This window comes from Primulina eburnea, chromosome 4, assembly GCF_022965805.1.
Source record: "Primulina eburnea isolate SZY01 chromosome 4, ASM2296580v1, whole genome shotgun sequence".
NCBI lineage: Eukaryota > Viridiplantae > Streptophyta > Magnoliopsida > Lamiales > Gesneriaceae > Primulina > Primulina eburnea.
The window spans coordinates 6720212-6728242 of NC_133104.1; the positions used below are offsets into that span (position 1 = coordinate 6720212).

At 37.9% G+C, this 8031-nt stretch overlaps 1 long non-coding RNA gene across 2 annotated transcripts; it reads right to left on the bottom strand.

Annotated features, from left to right (window-relative positions):
* Positions 1-253: 253 nt before the first annotated feature.
* LOC140829744 (uncharacterized) lies at positions 254-2111 on the bottom strand. Of its 2 annotated transcripts, XR_012117511.1 has the most exons (4): positions 1663-2111; positions 1553-1576; positions 1248-1314; positions 254-642 (listed from the first exon to the last, which is right to left on the bottom strand). It is a non-coding gene; the product is annotated as an uncharacterized lncRNA (long non-coding RNA). The 2 variants fall into 2 exon arrangements; XR_012117510.1 differs by lacking the exon at positions 254-642 and having other exon boundaries at positions 918-1314.
* Positions 2112-8031: the final 5920 nt, after the last annotated feature.

Consider the following 8031-nt stretch of genomic DNA (forward strand, 5'->3'; position numbering starts at 1 on the left):
GTCTCTTCGATGCCCTGATGATTGTACTGTACTTCCAACAGCGGAATATTCTTCATCCGGAAATATCTTTCTTTCACGAATCTCTGATTCCAAACTAGAGTAATTATTCAAAAAGTATAATCTCATAATACTATTCGAAATAATTTCTGATAGAATCAATCGCAAAGCACTGGTTATACAACCTCCGTATATACCAGTCGATAACTCATGATAAGGTAGTCTCATTGTGAGGGCCCGTTATCCTAATAACGATTTATTAACATGCAACCATGATTAATCAGTTAACAGCGGAAAAGTGAGTTAAAAATTTGCGGTTGGGCCTATAAAAATTTCGGCATGACCTTCCTGTAAATAGGACATACCAGAAAATCAAATACTCAAAATAAACAACATGTGCCCTCAATAAACACAACAGCATACACACGTGCCAGCCAGACACGATCATGACATATACAAATCAAAATATCATAGAGCCGACAAGGCTCGATAATACCATAATACAATCCTCCAAATATATACATATAGTATCTGGGAGACAGCAACACTACGCAGTACCTAAATACAACTGAGCCTACTCTCAAGGAGCTCTGGTACTTCCCGAGGCTTCCTCTCGAGCACCTGAGGTCGAACCACCTGTACCACCTGTCATGTCCACACACTAAAGACACGACAGCCCCCTCTCGGGGGTCAGTAACCCCAGTACGAGACATCAAGAAACCACGATATATGACATAGAAATGCAATGATGCCATGCATGAATGCAATGCATGAATAAGTGCAAGATATTAGGATATCAGGAGTCAAATGATCGATATCAACAATCATACATATATGCTCGAGCTGGTCCACGACTCAGCGGACCCGTCCACGACTCAGCGGACAGTGTCTGGGATATGGCTTCACACTTGATGCCAGCAACTACCTAAGCCGGACCGAATCAAGGTAGCCAAACATCTCCAGAACACCATATCATATCATATATATAACGGATCTCAACCGAAATATTACTGGATCTCAATAACAGATAGGCTCAATATGATATGTTCAGTGGTATTGATGTGTCTAACGAAAATAAAATATGTGTGAACCAAAGAAATATTTTATTTTATTTTGCACATCAATTACCAACTGATAATATGCAAGTCAGCATACAATATCACATAAATCAGCAAATAGCAAATAAATCATACACAGGATCATCAGATGTCTCTGTCAGACATCGTGAAAAATAACTGATCTCTACGTACCTCAACTAATTTACCAGTAACTTAAATCCTCAAGAAAGCCCTGGAATTGCCAACTCAGACAAATCACCTGAATATTAATTTAAATGGTCTTATTATCATATAAAAATTCGAGAACCATTTAAATTTACTAAAAAATCCAATTTCAACCATTTAGGCATTTTAAATTCCTAAAATTCCAATATTCGACTAAAATGCCTGAAATCAATCATTTCTATTTTATCGTCGCACTTATTCTTTTTAGCTTTAAATGACGCCAAAATAATATTTAAGCGACTGCGATAAATTCTAGGTTCACCAGATTATACCTCCAACTTGCACAATTCCGGAACCTACAACAATAGCCCAATAATTAATTAATAATGATACAATATTTGAGTCGAAATTAAATTAAATTCACATAGGCAACGATTCGCACCGATACCAGTTGTACTTCCAATAACAGTGGCTAAAATCGAGCCTAAACCGAAGCTCACCGGCAACAGGCGGCAACTCGCCGGAGAAGATGACCGGAATCACACAGAAAAACGAAGCCGACGGGTCGTTCTCGAAAATTTACAAAACTGGTATCAAAAGAAAGCTTACATCACAAGGAACAAAACCCCTCAATCAATTTTTAGTTTTGAGCGACGGAAGACGTCGATTTCAACGGCGAAACCGGCGGTGTTGTTAGACGGGTTTTCAGGAATCGCGATTTTACCTAACAAGGATGGTATCAATGGAAAGCTTACGTCGAGAGCTTTCCAACCGTATATTTAGTTTAATTTTTCGATGACCGGTGCGGCCACAATCGACGGTCAAAGCTGCGACGGTGGGTTGGAGATTTTGGAAATGGAGTTTACGGGGAGAGAGAAACGTTTGGATGATGATGATTATCATTATTCTATATATATATATATATATATATATATATATATATATGTATGTATGTACAAGTGTATGTTTATCTTTTCGGGGTTCGAAATTTGATCCGGACTATTTTATTTCAACTCTTGTGTGCTATAAAATTTAAATATGAATAAACACACAATTTAATTATTTGACTTAATTATTTTAAATTACTCAATTTAAAATAATTAATCCTAATTATCGCCAAATAACATATAATTAAATCGGGTCATTACACTCATCATCTTCTACAACATCTAGTAATCCCCGTTAAGATTATTATTTCCTATCAAAACTATTAATCCTCGTCAAGATTATATTCAATCTTCGGCCTCAAATACCAATAGTCATAGTCCGACATTGGCTTATTTAGTCTGTCTATTCTGAGCCGTATATTAAATCTCTGATCTTATCAGATTCAATCTCCACTATCATCGAGATATAATTTCCAAATAAAGGAAATTGGCAGAGATTACTGTACAAGATCTCGAATAATGCTATTTCAATACGCATTTGATAACTATCGTCGTATGAAATTTCATAAATGACAATCAATCATGTCAACTAGTGCTAAAATCTAGCACTACAATTCCTGGATATTCTCTAGTATCCGGATAATTCGCTCTGATTATCCGTCAATCTATAGACGATAGGTGAAAGAGTTTGTGATCTATTCTGCCAAAAATATAAAATCAACCCAAAAATCATGGTATGATATAATCAACTTCGGCATTCAGTACAGTCTAATCACTTTTCTAACATACTCTTGATCGTCTGATCTTATCTGTACATCATCCTGTACACATAATATATTCAGATTCAAGCATTCTATCGATTACAATCATAATCACAATACAGTCTTAGGGAGTTTTCAATAGTTCGTCATCAATCCATAGAAATGTACTCCCATTTCTATTTAAGTATCAATAACATGTAGAACCAATCTCCTGGTTTCTATCTTTCTGTGTTTATCTGTAAGTAATTAGACATTTCAGTACCAACTTTGCCACATATAATCTCATTCGTTTCTATCAAAACATTTTCTGCTATCAGGATGCCTACGGAATCAAGTATTGCACCCTTCTGACAATCTCTGTCATTTCAACTTCGAAATATGGTGCACCAACAAGTCAGTTATTAACATACAATACAGTATTACTTACCTGATTCAAACACGAATTCAGAACAACAACAATATTCAATCAGATTCAAAACATCACTCATCGATACTGATTTGCTACACTCATAAAACCGCAAATATCTGACACCGATATCCACCTCAGCCAACTAATTACGGTTTAATTCTGTTAAAATCAACAAATATATCATCTTCAGATATAACACATCCTGAATGCAATCTGTCTCAATCAAGATTCACCAATTCAACAGTTTCTAATACCAAATCAAGGCTAAAATCAATCTCTCTGACTGAAATCAGGTCTGAAGTCTTATCAGGGGACAACATCAATAACTTTCATATCATTGGTAGATCAGCCAATGATAGACTCAATTTCAGTAAATCAACTGAATACATAAGGAGTCCCTCTGCTTCTTTCTGTAATAATCGAGTCATAGATAGTACGAATTATCAAAGGAGTTCTCAATCTAGAATCCTTATCGTACAATACTCATCCATTGGCCATTTCAGGTCCAATTCTCACCATCTTCTGGAACGAATCTAGGGTAGCTCTGTACTTGGTCAGCATATCAATATCAGTAATGCAGTCCCAAAATCAGAGAACACCAGTACAATACCATCTACCACACAATCTAACTCGATCTCATTCTTATTCTACTGTAGTATACAAGATCTAACAGAAATTGCTGATACAAGATCTTTTCTCAAAGGAAAAGAAACAAATACTACAGTAAATAGGGACTCAATAGATAATGCATGCATCAATGCAAATCTTTCAGGAATAAAAATATGTGAAGCACCGGTATCCCTCAATACATATGCAGGATAATCAAACAAATTAGTTACCTGCAACATCATCATCTGGTGCTTCCTGAGCCTGCTCCTCGGTCAAAGAAAATACTCTGGCCTGCTGTCTAGGAGGCTGGCCAACTGTCTGGCTTCCTCCTGGCCTCTGCTGTGACTGAGATGGTGCTGGCTGAAAGAAATGAACAGCAGCTGATCGTCTACTCCCCTATGCTGCTGATCCAGATGGTTCGGCTCCCTGGGATCTTTGAGAACCCTTCTGTGGACACACTCTGGCAAAATGTCCCCGTTGTTTGCAGAAGTGGCAACTACCAAGTACTCCTTGGCATTGCTCAGTGGAATGTCTCCCTCCACAATTTTTTGCAGTAAGCCCCGGTATAACCATGCTGGGGACCACTGGAGCTAGACAAACTGCCGCCAGACTTCTTAAACTGCTTACCTCTAGCCTTCAGGAAATCTTTCTTTCCACCACTGCTACTGCCACTCTCAAATCGGGGAGGTGGTTGCTGTGGTCTCAATTCTAGAGAAACAGATGCAGCTCCTCTCTGCCTTATCAGGCCCGCTTCAGCGCCCTTTGCTCTATTCATGGTATCAGCAAAGTTATTTGGTCGCCCTGTGTTCACCAATGTAAATATATCGGGATTTAAGCCATTGATGAACTGATCGGCAACGGCTTCGTCATTTTCAGCCACATGTGGAGCAAACTTCAACAAGGTAGAGAACTTGGTCACATATTCTTCAATATTCAGCTGACCCTGTCTCAAATTGGCAAACTCCGCCCCCTTGTCTTTCCTATACGATACTGGGAAAAATCTCTGATAAAACTCAGTTTTAAATACATCCCAAGTAATAATCGTACCTCGTTGCTCCAAGGCCCTCTTCATCGTAATCCACCAGCTTTTTGCAACATCAAGCAACTGGTGCCCAATCAATTTAATTCGGCGCTCATCACTGTACTCCAGTGAATCAAACAGCATCTCAATGTTACCTAACCAACTCTCACACTCAACTGATGTCTCAGTACCCTTAAGAGTCGGTGGTTTGAATGACTGAAACCTCTTCAGCAAGGTTTCCATTGGAGTAGGTGTTACATCCATTGGAGGATTCGATGTACTACCCTGTTCTGGGATTCGTCTGGGAGGCATATCTGATATCAAAAGGATTAGTAACCCAATCCAATAAACCTGTTTCAATTCAGTCCCTCCTCCGATCATCTTACTGCTGATCTAGAATCGGTGCTGATCCATTCTCAATAAAACATATTACTATATCAAATCAGATAAGGAAGTAACATGTATTAAAGCAGTAAGACATGCTAGCATTCAAAAGCAGGAAAGAAAACCTCAATCTACCCCGCTCACTAGCCTCTTCTATCTCAATCTAAAGGATCTATCGCTCTGATACCACCTGTTGTGGGGACCCGGACGCTAATCATGTTCTTAATCATCATTGGGACTAATTAATCAATTATAAAACAGGGTCTAAATTTTTTTTTTAAAATGCGGAACGTAGTGAAATAAAACGTATATACATCTCAGTATAAAGGTACAAGTGATGTATCACATACATTTATTCAACTAAGGTTCAACATCTAATATCAAGTGTCTAACCCTATCTCTAATCCAAGTCCGGAGCCTCCACTCTAATCATGATCTCTCTTCATCTCTTCAACCCTGAACCTGTCCCACCTGTTGTCATGCACACATACAAAACAAGACAACAGCCGGATAACTCTGGTGAGAATAAATCCCAGTATAAACAATGTATACATGCAATCATATAAAAACATATATAAAAGCATAATAACAAATATTCATAACATGTATCAAATCAGAAACATAACTCAATATCAAGCAATGAATCACACTCAGACTCAAACTCGACTCAAACAACGCGTCGTCTCAGACTCGAATCGACTCTAACCTAGGGATCCCGATGTCTGGATATTGAGAATTATATCGAATTTCCGTTGATAGGAATGACTCAACCCTAAACGGCATCGATATAATTCCTATATCCAGTGTCTGGACGAAACAGCCGCAGAATTGACGAATCAGTCAAGAATTAAGCGAATCAGCCAATGCTAGACGAATCAGCCAGTAATTAAGCGAATCAGCCAAAGTTTAGACGAATCAGTCGATAAATAGACAAATCAGTCAATAATTAAGCAAATCAGCCAATGTTTAGACGAATCAGTCGATAATTAGACGAATCAGTCAATAACCAGACGAATCAGTCGGTGACTAGGCGAATCAGCCAATGACTAAACGAATCAGTGGTCAATACATGCAGTGACTATAAATCAATAGACTACAAACATCAATCTCATCAATTACAATTATCAATGTAATAAACTAAGTATGTGATTTAGGGAGACTCGAGTCAAACCTCACTCGAGTTGTGCAATCCCAACTCAACATTAATTTATACCTTTCTTTCTGTTACTCTGACTCTGTCGAAGTCTCGAACTCTAAGCCTGTCAATACTCAGTCTGACAATAACGATATCGAGGGTACGGTATCAATACACCACTCAATTAATACTGGATATAATCAGAATTCAATCAAATTCTGTTTCAATAACATAACATCATAATTTCAATATATCCAGCACTACTATATCAGTTAGATATCAATCCTAACCCCTCATATTTGATATCCATTCAATTCTGATATCCAATCTTAATCAACTCAACTCCAAAAATCATAACCATTCTATATGGTGTCTATTCTTTAGTCCGGTTTCGATTATACGATGTCTAACATGTCAAGAACATCATATATGAATCATATCAGATTCTGACAATACCATAATTTCAAAACATATCAAAACGTAGTAAAACTTACGTCCAGTCGTAGCCTACGTCGATAGGAACTCAATACCGAAGTCGGATTCAAAATCAGACGGACGGATTTCTCACAAAAGGCGTAAGGATTTTTCACTCTTTTCCAGAAACCTTTTCTCGTTCTTCCCTTCGTTCTATTTCTGAAGATTGATATATATGTATATATATATATCTATATATATATATATATATATATATATATATATCCCACGTTGCATGTCTAAGAAACGTGTCTTCTTTTCCCCATTTCCAGGCGGCGCTCGGGCGGTAAGAAAGTACCGCTCGGGCGCGGCACTTTCTGCCCGGATACTTGGCTTATCACACATTGGCGCTCGGGCGGTAATATTCTACCGCTCGGGCGCGGCACTTTCTGCCCGAGACATATTTTTGTTGAACATTGGCGCTCGGGCGGTAAAAAACTACCGCTCGGACGCCACTAGTTCTGTCCAATTTTGTATAATTCATACACTTTGCCCCGTTCAGTCTCGGAATAATGCATCTATAATCATATCAGATCCAAAATCAATAATCTCAAATCATTCCGAATTACAGTAATCAAAATCTGGGGCATTACACTAGGTCTATCTCAAGAAATTTATATCAACAAAGTTTTAGAGAGATATCAGATGAAAGATTGTTTACCAAGTGTAGATCCTATTGTGAAATGAGATAAGTTCAATTTAAGCCAATATTCAAAGAATGATCTAGAGCAGGAAGAAATGAAAAAAAATTCTTTATGCTTATGCTGTCGGAAGCTTGACATATGCTCAGGTTTGCACTAAACCTCACATTGCATTTGTTGTTGGGATGTTGGGAAGATATCAGAGTAAACTAGGCTTAGACCACCGGAAAGCTGCAAATAAAGTGATGAGGTACCTTCAAGGGACCAAAGATTATATGTTTATGTTCAGACAAACTGAGAATTTGGAAGTAATTGACAACTCTGATTCAGACTACGCTGGCTGCATTGATTTACGAAAATCCACTTCATGATATATTTTCATGCTCGTTGGTGGAGATGTATCTTGGAGAAGTTCAAAGCAGACATTAACTGTTACTTCTACTATGAAACTGAGTTCGTAGGTTATTTTGAGGCAACCTCACATGGTATA